Here is a 15,095-nt window from a genome sequence, read left to right on the forward strand (position 1 = left end):
TTCTTCTAGTGTTTATGGTCTTCTTCTACCTTCACTCTGTATTCTCCATATATGCACAGTTAATAATTTAGAGTCTATTTCTAGACAAGTAAATAGTAGTATTAGAAGAGTGTAAGAAATGGTGGGGACAGTGTTGGAAGAGTGAGATGGCAGGAAAAGTTATGTCAGTCTATTTTAATTTTTTTCTGTATACAGATCTATGCTGACTCACCTAAAATATATCCCTATTAATTTTTTTGAAACACCTGGTCATCAAAATCTCACTTTTGCATTTTATTGTATTTTGGTCAACTGCAACTGTCAAAACACTTCTAGTCAACTGTAATCTGTCACTTTAAATGTAGGCTAGTCATTCACACTGACTCAACTTTAGCTCTAACATATATTTTACTGAAATTTTACTTGCCCCAAATAACTTTTGTTTGTTATTCTGTCAGTTATGTTCCCTAAACTAGCATGTTTCACATTCTTAATAGATTCATCAGTCACTGTAATTAATGCAAATTGGGACTCCTGGATGACACAAGTTGTTGAGTTGTTCCATTAAAAACAATGAAACATTTACTTCTACTAGAAAGCATAGTTAATACTTAGTCACAGTCACTGTAGATAATGAAGATCATATACATTCAACAAAATGAATATGGTAACCTATAGTTACATATTTGAAAATCCCTTCATAATTGCTTCTGGATTTTCCATAATGCCTTGCTTTTCTTTCCTCAGGGAGAATTCAGACACCCTGATTCTTTTTCTCCCAACCGGAAAAATATTGGAAGCACTGAAAGGTCCAGATAGACAAAAAAAAAAAAAAAAAAAAAAAAAGATTTCAGAGAACATTTGAAGACAGTCATTGTTCATTGAGAAAGCAGCTGCCATTTTAGAGTAATATTTTCTAACTTAATTGAGGAAAACATGGATTTAAATATATTTAAGATTTGCTAACTATGAGTGTAAGGGCAAACCTGTAATAAGCAGTAAAATTAACCTGAAGTCTTTAGACACCAGCACCATAAAGACATTTATTTCATATTACCCTGCAACTTTGGATAAGTGACATAACTTTTCAAACTCAACTTTAACATCTACAAAAATGATGACAGGATCAAATGAATAATAAGGCATTCTTGCATACTTATGGTAACAGCAGCAAAATATTATGTAGAACTTAAATATTGTTTGTGTTACACTGTGATATTTTTAAATAACTGCTTATATCACTTTTCTTCATTCTATAGACACCAATAATCTTGAAACATAGAATTTGGTATCACTAAAGTTTTATAGAAAAATGATTATGTCAAAGGCTGAGAAGACAGTTTAGTGTGTAAAGTGCTTGCTTCATAAGCATGAGGCCTTCAGTTTAATCTCTAGTTTCCAAATGAAAATCACAAAAGTTACATCTATTCATAATTAACATGCTGAAGAACCTGAGACTAAGGAATTCTGGGGCTCATTAGCCAAACAGCTAGTCTAGCCTTCTAGCATAGCCTTTAAGCCCTGAATCCCAGTGAAAGACAAGATGGGTACTTCCAGAGGATCCATACCATAGGTTGACCTTCGGACTACATGCACACACACAAACACACTACACTTTGTATATGAATACACTGCCTTTGCTAGGGTTTTTATTGCAGAGATAAAATACCATGACCAAAAACAACATTGGGAGTGAAGCATCTTATGGTGAAGCAATGGTCTATCCCTGAGGGCACTCAGGGAAGGAATCTGGAAGCAGAAGCTGATGCAGAGGCCATGGACTTGTGTTGCTTACTGACTTGTTCTTCATGGCTTGTTCACCCTGCTTTCTTAGAGCTTCCAGAACCAACAGTTCAGGGGTGTCACCATCCACATTGACTGAGCCCTTCCACATCAATTTTCAATCAAGAAAACACACATAATTCGCCAAGGGTCAGTTTGGTGAGGGTAATTTTTTCAACTAAGACTCCCTCTTCTAAAATAACTCTAGTTTGTGTCAAGCTGACATAAAATTAGCCAGTACACTTACCTTGATACACAAACTGATGATATTATCAATACTTTATGAAGCTCCAGGAAAAAAGAATAAAAAATTGGATTAAATATAATCTTAAGATTTTAAAAAATTTTATTTGTGTTAATAAAATGACAAATTATACTGTCTAAAATTTATTTTTAAAATACATCTCTGGAAGTGAATGTTTCTCCAAATGAGGTAAACATACCCTTATTTGTGTTCCAAAAATATTCAATCAATAGCAGTGGAAGGCATAGGTGGATTCTAGCATTCAAACCTTGGAAAGGCAACAGCTATTTACTTTAATTTTAATGAGCTGAAAGTTAACAATTTCCTGATAACATTTGTTGAGCAATATTATATTATGGTATGTTACTTTTGTTTATGCTATATTTGTTTAACTCAGTTTTGATTCTTTGCATATCTAAAACAACTGATAGTCTAATAAGGAGCTGAATGGCCAGCAGCAAGGCAGGAGCAAGAATAGGCAGGACCACCCACTGAGACGATGGGGCTGATCAATTGGGAGCTCACCAAGGCCAGCTGGACTGTGACTGAAAAAGCATGGGATAAAACCGGACTCTCTGAACATGGTGGACAATGAGAGCTGACAAGAGGCCAAGGACAATGGCACGGGTTTTTTTTTTTTTTTTTTTTTTTTTTGGTTTTTTCGAGACAGGGCTTCTCTGTGGTTTTGGAGCCTGTCCTGGAACTAGCTCTTGCTTCATGTTCTGGCTTTGTGGGAGCCTAGCCAGTTTGGATGTTCACCTTCCTAGACCTGGATGGAGGGGGGAGGACCTTGGACTTTCCACAGGGCAGGGAACCCTGACTGCTCTTTGGACTGGAGAGGGAAGAGAAAAGGAGTGGGGGGAGGGAGAGAGGGGCAGGAGGGAAATGGGAAGCGGGGAGGTGGTGGAAAACTTTTTTTCAACAACAACAACAAAAAAAGAATAGGCAGGACTGACAGGCAGAGAATATAAATAGAAAGAAAAATCTGGAAGAAAGAAGCAGCGAGAGGACAGGGAAAGGAAGACTTAAGGGCCCGGCTACCCAGACATCCAGACACCCAGCCCTCCAGCAACCTACCCACCCAGTCAGTCAGAGACTAACAATGAAGGTAAGATTACAAAAATAAAGATAAAAGCCCAGAGGTAAAAGGTAGTCAGGATAAGTTATGAAAAACTGGCAAGAATAAAAGTCAAGATGAGGCCAGGCATTCATAGCTAAAAATAAGCTATCTTGTGTGATTTCTTTGAAAGCTCAGTGGTGGGTCAAAAGAGTAAAACATCATATGACATTTTAGAACCCAACATGAGGCTCGCATTTCCACAAGACCGAGAAAGCTGGAAAAAAAAAAGAAAGAAACACGGCTCCTTTAAGAGGCATGGCTGTACAGCTGGCAGTGTAAACAATTAGAAATGAGAAGCTCAGTAAAAACCGCTTGTGACAGCACAGGTACTGGCTTCTTTAATTAGAAAGGTTTAACATAACTCTTGGTCATGAGCTTCTGATGGTGTCATGAGCTCCAGGCTTAGTTTTTATGACCCAAGTAGTGGGAAAAGCTAGCCAATAGATCTGCATGAGGACAACCAAGTTGTAGTTTAACATTCTAAAATTTGTATAAATTGTCAACAAGTCTAAAAGATATACAGTAAAAGAGGTCCAAATCGAAAAAAAAAAAAAAAAAAAAAAAAACTTAAAGAAGAAAATGGGTATAGGCACTCACAGGAAGAAACAAATAATAAAGTCTTTTTTTAAAAGCCAGGTAAAAATGGAAAACACACAGGGAGTCTCAATTCTGTATGCTTCTGTGTTGATTTTGAATTTTTTGATTGCTGAAAAGCAAAGGATGAAAGACTTTAAGACAATCCTGAAGCCATTTTTGACAATTCTGAATCCTCTCAGCCTCTGTGCCACAGTGCTTCCCCTCCTCCTCTGGGAACCAAGGACCTAAAAGCTATACTCGCACGTACTCAGTTCCTGAACAATTACCCATATATGTATGTTTTGGTTCAGTCCCCTGGGAAACAGGGTCAAAATGACCTCTTACCTCACCTGATCTGGCAACAGCTCTCCAGTCAATTATTGGTAATAGCCTTTTGAATAAGCCAATCATAATAGTCAAAGAACAACACCCCTTGCTTCTGTGGCCCCTTTAAAAGTAGACTGTACCAGCTATTCGGGGTCCCTCGGCTTCCCGAATGCTGGGGGACCCTGTCATGACAGAATTAATAAAATCCTCATGCTTTTGCATCAGCTGTGGTGTATGAAGTGGTCTCTGGGGGCGACTCCTCCTCGGTATTTGGACACTAGAGTCCAACAAGGACAGCTGCTAAGAGACCTGGAATTGAAAGAGAGACTGTTGCAATAAACCAGCCTAGATATTTTAAGAATTCCTTGTCTTTAAAAGAGCCAACATATGTTTTTGCCAAATGAAAATCAAAAATGCTTTGCAGAAACACTTTTGCCCTTATTTCCACAAGAAACAAGAGGCTGTTTCTTGTGGAAATAAGGTTGATATGTATCTGGTTTGATGAGGGGAGGCCTCCTGAAACTTGGCAGGTGATATCTACCAATAAAGGTTATAGGTGGTCTTCCCACAATAGGCCATTGAAAGACCTGGATAAATCCAGACCCCTCTATCAGGAAAAATAGAGCCAAAAATCTAGGTTCAGTGACTCTGTTTCAGGAACTAGCTGAAGATAAAGTTAGATTATAATCTTGAAAATACTCTTGAGAAACAGGGAGTTACCCCCTTGTGATTATCACTGGTATTTTTGGAATTTTCAATGATGCCCTCCCTACTCCCTTTGGATTTCTGGGTTGTGGTCTCTTCCCTTAAATACCCCTTCTCCCAGCTACTCGGGGTCGAACTCCTCCCCTGTGTGGGTTATGAGTCTCGGTTCCAGTGCACTGGTTCCTGTTTTGTCAAATAAACCTCATGTGATTGCAGCAAGAACAGTCTCTCGTGAGTTACTGGGGGAGTCGTGTTATCCTAAGACTTGAGTGAGAGTTTCCCCAAACCAGAGGTCTTTCACCATTATCTCAAAATTTTCTCTATGAGTCCCAAAGATGCCTTCACCTGCATTCAGCAAGAAGCAGTCTAGAGAAAATGATGACAACATTCCTTCCCAAGAGCTGGGTTATGGGAAGCTTTTGGTCATTTGGTGATCAATGGATGTTTGTTATAATTTAGGGTATATAAAAATATAGGATAAAAACCACAGCTGTTAATCTCAGATATTTTGCTTTGACATGAATTTTGATATATGAATACAAATTCAAAGTCAATTTTGTTATAATATAAATTTTTGCTCTTGCTTAAAGTACTTTTGTATATTGATTCAAATTTAAGGTAATTTTTATTATAGTATACAATATATGTTTCTACTCTTGTTTAAAGGATTTTTTGTATATTGATACCAATTTAAGATTATTTCTGCTACAACATATTATATGTGTGTGTGTGCATGTGTGTGTATGTATGTATATATGTGTCTACTCTTGTTTAACATATTTAACCTATACAGTTCATTTAAAATGTAAGGTAAATTTCTAGTTTTTTTTAAAACTATTATTATGAACTATTTAGTATAATTAGGGAGCACAAGTCAATATTTAGTCACCTATATCAATAACACTTGTAGACATGCCAGGTATGTTTTCCAGATCATACAGAGATATATTTTAGATAGATAAATGGTCTTTCAATACTTTAAAGACCTATAGATTATGACATTTAAAATTTTTTTGTTAATTTAATGCTTTTCATGACAATGAAATGCATTTACTCCTGCCAGCATCAATTTGCTTAAGAGAAGATATGAACATTAAAGAAGCTTCCTTATGGAATTTGTTTTCATTATGGCAAGGTTAGCAATTAAGCAAAGAAACTGCTCTTGCCTTTGACTGTAGACTATGTGCTGTGCAGACAAGATGTGCAAAACCCACAGGAAGGTGACTGTTGCAAACTTTGCCCAAACAAAATAGGATTGTCCTTCAGGGGTCCTGCTTCATAGAAGAAACTGCCAAAAGTGACTGACAAACTGCCAATATAGGGGGACAGTCTCTCAAATTTCCAGCTTCATTGAAAAGTTTGCCAGATACTATGAGCCTGTAGACTGAAGATGGATGCCACAAAACTGTAAAGGAAATATGGGTGACTATCCAGGCCGTCAGACGTCTCTGTCATTTCTAGTGTTTTAAATGGTGCTTGCAATGCATTTTTGTTCATTTAAAAATATTATATCTTTCTGGAGCCTTTGATGGAATTGAAGAGTAGATACCTATAGTTGAAGTTTTTCTTACATATGAAAAAAAGTAAGTTAGGTATAAAATTTTGAATTTAATAGAATATACTATATTAAAAAGAATTTTCTTTAAATTAACCAGACACAAATGAATTGGAATTCAGAACACTGTGAATATAATCTTTGTGTGATAATTGTTCTTATTGTAAATAGTCTTACAATGTTAAAGCCAAAACTTTTTATTTTTATTTAGAAAGAAAAAAGAGGAAATATTGGGGAATATTATTTTAATGTATGTTGCCTTTGTTTATGCTGTATTTGTTTAACTCTGTGAAGCTTTGATTCTTTTCCTGTCTAAAATACCCAATGGTCTAATGAGGAGTTGAGCAACCAATAGCAAGGAAGAAACAAGGATAGGCAGTACTGGCAGGCAAAGAGTATAAATAGAAAGATAAATCTGGAAGTGAGGAGGAGCAAGAGAACAAGGAGAGAAGACATCAGGACCCAGCCACCCAGCAAACCACAGTCAGTGTAAGAGTTAAAATAGGATTATGGAAATAGATAAATACAAAATTCCAGAGGCAAAAAGTAGTCAGGATAATTAAAGTTAAGAAAATCTGACAAGAAACAAGCCAAACTAAGGCCAAGCATTCATAACTAAGAATGTGTGATTTATTTGGGAACTGGGTGGTATGATGCCTAAAAGAGTCAAAAGATATCATTGTTTTTTACCACTGAGTAGAACTCTAAAGTATATATGTACCACACCTTCTTTACCCATTCTTCTATTGAGGGGCACCTAGGTTGTTTCCAGGTTCTGGCTATTACAAATAGTGCTGCTATGAACATAGTTGAACATGATTTTGTAGTATGATTGGGCATCTTTTGGGTATATTCCCAAGAGTGGAATTGCTGGATCTTGAGGTAGGTTGACTGCCAGTTTCCTTGAACTTTGCATGCAAATGGATGGAAATAGAAAACACTACCCTGAGTGAGGTAACCTGGACCCAAAAAGAGGAATATGGTACGTACTCACTCATAAGCAGATTCTAGCCATGAACAAAAGATAATGAGCCTATAGTTCGTGATCCTAAAGAAGCTAAATAAGAAGGTGAACCAAAGAAAACATATATTTATCTTCCTGAATATCAGAAGTTGACAAGATTGTTGGGCAAAAGTTTGGAGCAGAGGGGTGGGAGTAAATTGGAGGGAAGGAGAGATGGGGAGAGAGAAGGGAGAAGGGGAGGCTTGGGGAAAGCTTGGGGGAATGGGATAATTGAGATGGAGGAAGGGTGGATGTGAAAGCAGGGAAGAAGTTATCCTAACCAAGAAAGCCATTTTAGGGTTGGCTAAAGTCTTGGCTCTAGAGGGGTTCCCAGGTGGCAAAGGGGATTTCTCCAATGAGTTCTGTGGCCAGCAGAGGAGAGGGCGTTTGAACTGGCCTTATCCTATAGCCACACTGATGAATATCTTGCATATCACCATAGAACCTTCACCCAACGATGGATGGAGATAGAGACCCACATTGGAGCACTGGACTGAGCTCCCAAGGTCCAAATGAGGAGCAGAAGGACAGAGAACATGAGCAAGAAAGTCAGGACCATGAGGGGTGTGTCCACCCACTGAGACAATGGGACTGATCTAATGGGAGCTCATCAAGGGCAGCTGGACTGGGACTGATGAAGCATGTGATCAAACTGGACTCTCTGAATGTGGCTGACAATGAAGGCTGACTGAGAAGCCAATGACAATGGCACTGAGTTTTGATTCTACTGCATGGACTGTCTTTGTGGGAGACTAGTCTGTTTGGATGCTCACCTTCCTAGACCTCAATGGAGGAAGGAGAACCTTGGACTTCCCACAGGGCAGGAAACTGACTGCTCTTAGGACTGGAAAGGGAGGGGGAGAGGGAGTGGCTGGGGAGTAGAAGGGAAATGGGAGGAGGGGAAGAGGTGGAAAATTTTAATAAATAAATAAATTAATTAAAAAATAGTCAAAAGAGTAAAATATCACCAAACAAACATTTAGCAAGCAAATTTTAAAAATGAAGATAATAAGTATCTCCTGTGCACTCAAACACATTCTGAGCACCAACTCAGGAATGGGACAAAGGTCTTTGCCAAAAATACCACAGTTACCCCTGGATTTGTTAAAGGCAAAACTTCTTGACTTAGTTTTCATTAAGACCACAAATATGTATTTAAAATCAGTGAAATGTCCACCCATATCTTTCTAAAATGAACTGCTCCCATTGTACTTCTGATCTCAAAAAGTTCCCAGAAAACACAGATAAAGAATTTTTAGGGTAACTATTTTCAGTTAGGTAAAATAAGCAAATGTCAGGCTCTGTGGTTGCCAAGAACTAGAGCAAATGGCTCTCCTGATTTGCTGTAAACACAGCTAATTCTTCACAAAATATGTTTGCTAGTTTAAACCTCCTGCAGATGTCCATAATTAGGGAAAAACAAGTGACCACTTCCTTTGGGAAAGTTGGGAATAATTTATGGAAGATGAAAACTTTGAGTCAGAACTGTAAAAGTCAAGGTTATTATCCATAAGGAAAAAAATCTTTGGATCATGGGAAGAAATTAATATATTAAAATTGTCACAATCAGTAAAAACAGAAAATATAAAATGAAAATTCATCCAAATATAGATATTTAAAAATGTACCTTAGATCAATTTATGGAGGAGCACAGAGATCTGCCTAAGAAGCATCGACATAGTTACCTGAACTAAGAAAGGTCACTGAAGTACAGTGTTTGAACCATTCAACAGTGAATCAACCATTCCTATAAAGGGATATGAAAACAGGTACTTTCCCAGTGATGAATACTGGTGTCCTCAGCAGGATAATAATGTTTCTAGATTAAAATACATTTAAGTTAGATGTCTAACACTCCATAACAACACATTTCTCTGTAACTTTAAAACTACAGAAAAATTCCCATGACTTTATACAATATTCCAGGCAGATGATCATGATATGGACCAGAAAGACAGCTCAGCCAGTTATGATCCTGCTGCATAATTACTAGGACCCTGAGTTTGGATTCCTACTTAACATTGAAAAAAAGTAAAGTTATGGTTGTATGAAGCAGAATGCATAAAAACATATCAGATGAAGGGTGTGAATCAAATAATCCCACATTAGCTCCAAGAAGAGTATATTACTTATTTCTACATTAAAAGGAAAAACTCACAGAACAGAAACAGGGTCCAACATCCTGATGTGGAGCACTGGAAGAAAGGGGTGAATAAGAGGGATCTTGTGTTTTTGGTACCCCAAAGCCTTGCCTCAACCTGGTCCAGGATCTCAAAGACCATTGGCTGAGGGAGGTTTCCCCCTCAGCTCCCCCTTTTGCCTAAAAAAGAGAGTTTCAAACCCAATAAAAAACTAAATACAATAAGAACAGATATTAAGTATAAAAACTAGAATCACAACCAGCATAAACAATATTAAGCAAGGAAAATAAACATTCAATAAACATTCTATCCTAAGGAGTCTAAGTCTTGTATTAGAAATGTCTTGGCTAAATCATAAAAGGGAAGTAACTATGATTATCTAATCTGCAATCTCATTGAAGGCCTGAGAAGGGAGATAATATTACTTGAGTATGTAGGAAGTGCAATTAAGCAGCTTCCAAAATGTGCAGTAAGTGACAGAGACAACTGGCTACCGGGCAATCGCCCAAAGTCTCATTTGCAATATTTAAGTAACCAACGTTGACTAAGGCCTATAGTAACTACAGGCCATTTTTAGATGCATGAAAAATTTTCAAAACTGTCTTAACCTGACTTGGCATGGTTTGGCACTCTTTCTTCTTGTATTCTGCTTGTTCAGTCCAGACATCATGCATTTTATCAAGTCATGGACAGTTCCTTGCCCAAAGGCTAATTTTGCCAAAAAGAAAAGAAGCTCCAGGTGAAGTGTTTTCAGTGCTCAACATTCTTTCAGGAATAGATCAGTGCTGTCAGGAGCAATCATATCTCACATCAACAGAACCTAAGTAATTTAAATGTAATGTTCTTCAGTTCCTTGAAGATTACCTATTTAGGCAGAATTCAGTCTTTATGTATCTAAAGAACCTGACTAGCCTAAGTATGACAAACATAAATGACTATTGATATATATTACTTAATACTTGTATAATTTAAAGATGAAGACTTTATATTAGAATATTAAACAATCTATAGACAATTATGCAGTAAATGAGCACAATGACCTCAAAATATAAACAATGCAAATAAAATCTTGATCAGAGGTATAAATATATAAAGCAATATGATAAAGATATCTTAAAATTGTATCAATATACAAAATGTATTAAAATGGAGGAAGAACTGAGAGCGAAATCAGAGAAGTATCACCTTTCAAAATAGCCACAAATAACATAAAATAGCATGGGGTAACACTAGCAAAAGAAGTGAAAGATCTATTTGGCAAGAACTTTAAGTCTTTAAAGAAAGGAATTGAAGACGATGCCAGAAAATGGAAAGATCCCCCATGGTCTTGGATAGGTAGTATCAAAATAGTAAAAATGGCAATCTTACCAAAAGCAATCTAGAGATTCAATGCAGTCCTCATCAAAATACCAAACAGCTCTTCACAGACCTTGAAAAAAGAATTAACTTCATATGGAAAAACAAAAACCCTAGGATAGTTAAAACAATCCTGTACAATAAAGGAACTTCTGGCGACATTATCATCCCTGATATCAAGCTCTATTACAGAGATACAGTAATGAAAACAGCTTGGTATTGGTATAGAAACAGAGAGTTTGACCAATGGAATCAAATCAAAGACCCAGATATTAATCGACACACCTATAAACACCTAATTTTTGACAAAGAAGCTAAAATTATACAATGGAAAAAAGGCATCTTCAACAAATGCTGCTGGCATAACTGGATGTCAACACGTAGAAGAATGAAAATAGATCCATATCTATCACCATGCACAAAACTCAAGTCCAAATGGATTAAAGACCTCAATATATAGCTCTGACCACACTGAACTGATAGAAGAAAAAGTGGGGAGTAGTCTTCAATTCATGGGCACAGTAGACCACTTTCAAAATATAACCCCAGTAGCACAGATACTGAGAGCAACAATAAATAAATGGGACCTTCTGAAACTGAGTAGCTTCTGTAAAGCAAAGTAAACAGTCAATAAGACAAAAAAACAGCCTCCTAAATGGGAAAAGATCTTCATCAACCCCACATCAGACAAAGGACTGATCTCCAAAATATATAAAGAACTCAAGAAATTAGACATTAAAATTCTAAGTAACTCAATTTAAAAATGGGGTACTGAACTAAACAGAGAATTCTCAACAGAAGAATCTCAAATGGCCAAAAGATACTTAAGGAAATGTTCAACATCCTTAGCTATCTGGGATATGCAAATCAAAACAACTCTGAGATATTGTCAGAATGGCTAAGATCAAAAATACCCATGATAGCTTATGTTGGAGAGGATTTGGAGTAAGGAGAACAATCATCCATTGCTGGTGAGAATACAAACTTGTCAACCACTTTGGAAATCAGTATGATGGTTTCTCAGAAAATGGGAGTCAACCTATCTCAGGATCCAGCAATACCACTCTTGAACATATACCCAAAAGATGTTCAATCATACTACAAAATCATTTGTTCAACTATGTCCGTAGAAGTATTATTTGTAATAGCCAGAATCTAGAAGTAAGCTAGATGCCCCTCAACCAAAAACTGGATAAAGAAAATGTGATACATTTACACATTAAAATACTACTCAGCTGTTAAAAAAAAAATCTTGAATTTTGCATACAAATAGATGGAATTAGAAAACACTATCTTGAGTGAGGTAACCCAGACCCCCCAAAATGAAAATAGTATGTACTCACTCCTAAGTGGATACTAACTGTAAACAAAGGACATTAAGCCTATAGTTCATGATCCTAGAGAAGCTAAGTAGTAAGGTGAACCCAAAGAAAAACACATATAGACCCACCTGGAAATTTGAAACAGAGAAGATTGCCTGACAAAATTGGGAGCAGGGTGTCGGGGAGAAGGGAAAGAGGAGGGGAGAAGGGGAGGACTGAGAAGAACTTGAAGGAATGAGATAGTAGAGATGGAGAAAAGGCAAAGATGAGAGCAAGGAAAGAATTATCTTGGTTGAGGGAACCTTATAGGGTTAGCAGAAACCAGGCTCCAGAGAAATTCCCAGGAATCAACAAGGACTTCCCCAACTAAAACCCTAAAAAATAGAGGAGAAAGGCCCGATCTTGACTCGCCCTGTAATCAGACTGATGATTATCTTAAATAATCACCATAGAACCTTCATCCATCAACTGATGTAAACAAAGGCAGAGACCCACATCAGAGCACTGGACTGAACTCACAAAGTCCATTTGAAGAGTGGAAAGTTGAGGGGCATTTAGGTTGTTTCCAAGTTCTGGCTATGACAAACAATGCTGTTATTAATGTAGTTGAGCACATATCCTTGTGGCATGATTGAACATCTTTTGGATATATACCCCAAAGTGGTATTACTGGGTCCTGAGGGAGGCTGTTTCCTAATTTTCTGAGAAATCATCACATTGACATCCAATGGGGCTGTGCCAGCTTGCATTTCCACCCGCAATGCAGGAGTGTTTCTTTTACCCCACAACCTCTCCAGCTAAAAGAGAAAACTCACAGAATAGGAACAGGGGTCAACATCCAGGTGTGGAGTGCAGGAATAGAGAAGACTGTAGTTTTTGTTACCCCAAAATCCCACTTCAGCCTGATACAGCCCCTCAAAGGCTGAAGGAGGTTCCTCATCAGATGTATATGTCTGTGACTCCAGGAATGATAGGTGGAACAGACAGATCCCTATTGACCAGCTGGTCTAGTTCAATCAATGAGTTCTGGGTCTGGCGAGAAATCGTCACAAACAATAAGGTGGAGAGTGGTAGAGGAATAAACTAAACTCTGATCTTTACCCTCTACATACATGTGTTCAAATGTGGATTTATATGCACAAGTTTGTGCACACACAGCACATATGTACACTAATCACACATGATGCTGATAGAGTTAAATGTTGCCCTTGTTACTGAAACATAACTGGTTGATTATGCAATGTGTCCTCTTCACTTATGTTCACATGAGGTTTGAAACACCTGTCTTTATTTGAACAATACTGTGCTTATAATGAAACATATAATGCATATTACTATAACATGCATTTTCACAGAAATCACTTCTAATTATCCAAATACACTTTTAGAAGTGACATTTTTTTCTGAAGGTTACTTGGCAATACAGTGTTGATTTATTCTTAGTATGTTGCATAATAAACTTCAATTCCCCACATCCTATCATGTCACCATTTTATTTATGTATCTCAGTTTCCTTATGAACAAAAAGAATTGTGATGTTTCCCACACACTTGCATCATAGGAAGGTGTCTTCTGTCCACCCACATAAGCAGCTCACTCAGAAACGGCTGAACTCTTTTTGAATGCACATACAGGCAGCACCTGCATTTATCCCCTGACTGAATGTTACTTTTGGTTTGCTTGTTTCTAGATGAGTGTGCTGTTTCCTTGTCCTAAGTTGAGGTGACTGTGGCAGTGACAGGTGTCAGGATGTTACCAGGAACTGCTCAATGATGTAGCCAGGTGAGTGTTAAATCAGTAGGTGCAGAAGACAACAACCAGTGCCTTGAAATATGAAACTTTCTCTGAGCATTTTTCTCCCACTGTACTGGCTGGTTTTGTATGTCAACATTACACAAGTTGGAGTCATTAAACGAAGGAGCCTCAGCTGAGGAAATACCTCCTTGAGATCCATCTGTAAGGCATTTTTTCTCATATAGTGATCAATGGGAGAGAGCCCAGCCCAAGATGGGTGGTGCCATTCCTGGGCTGCAGATCCTGAGTTCTATAAGAAGATGGGCTAAGCAAGCCCGGGGGTGGGGTGGAGAGCCAGTAAGAAGCTCCCTGCTATGGCCACTGCATCAGCTCATTCCTCCAAAATTCTGTTTTAGTTCCTGTCCTGACTTCCTTCAATAATGAACAGCAAATAGACCCTTTCTTCCCCAACTAGATTTTGGTCATGGTGTTTTGTTGCAGTGATAAAAACACTAAGATACTCAGTAATCATTTCTTTGCATGCTATTTTGGAACTATGATTTAGTGTTTTATCATGAAGAATTCTGATGGCTTACTTACAAATGCCTAGTGAAAACGTAGAAAAGTATGGTGTATCTTGGAAGGAACAGGACTGAAAACATAAAAATCAACATTACCACTGCCACTTAATTATCACAATATGCTGTCTGTCAACAGCAAGGAGTGCCTCTGAAAACCTGGAGGAAATAAAGAGCATCCTCAAACTCTGATTTATGTGCATAGGGACCACTATCTAGTCATAGGCCTTTATCTCTCAAGTCTGACCCATCAATTTCACACAGTTTTTATGAGATAAAGACAGGACATGCAAAGCAAAATTCAACTTCAAAATATTAAGTTTCTGTATTTACTCTTAAGATATTTGAAAAGGAGAGTAAAACTGACCCCATATACAAGAATCCAACCCATGGAAAGTTTGTAATCCAATGATAATAGAAGATATGTTTACTGTTCATTTATTCTGAAAGATCTCAGATTTAATTCTGTGATATAAAAGTAAATTAGACTCCCACTTAAAATAAATTAAACTCTTACTTAAAATAAAGCAAAAAATATTTCTTCCCTACACTCACTACACTTAAAATACCTGAAAATCAACATTTTGGGTAACTAAAATCAAAGTTAGAACCATATTAGCTGGTGAAATAAAGTAATAAAAAGTCCGAGTAGTTTAAGTGGATTTTATCATGA

Source organism: Chionomys nivalis, chromosome 4 (genome assembly GCF_950005125.1).
Source record: "Chionomys nivalis chromosome 4, mChiNiv1.1, whole genome shotgun sequence".
Taxonomy (NCBI): Eukaryota; Metazoa; Chordata; class Mammalia; order Rodentia; family Cricetidae; genus Chionomys; species Chionomys nivalis.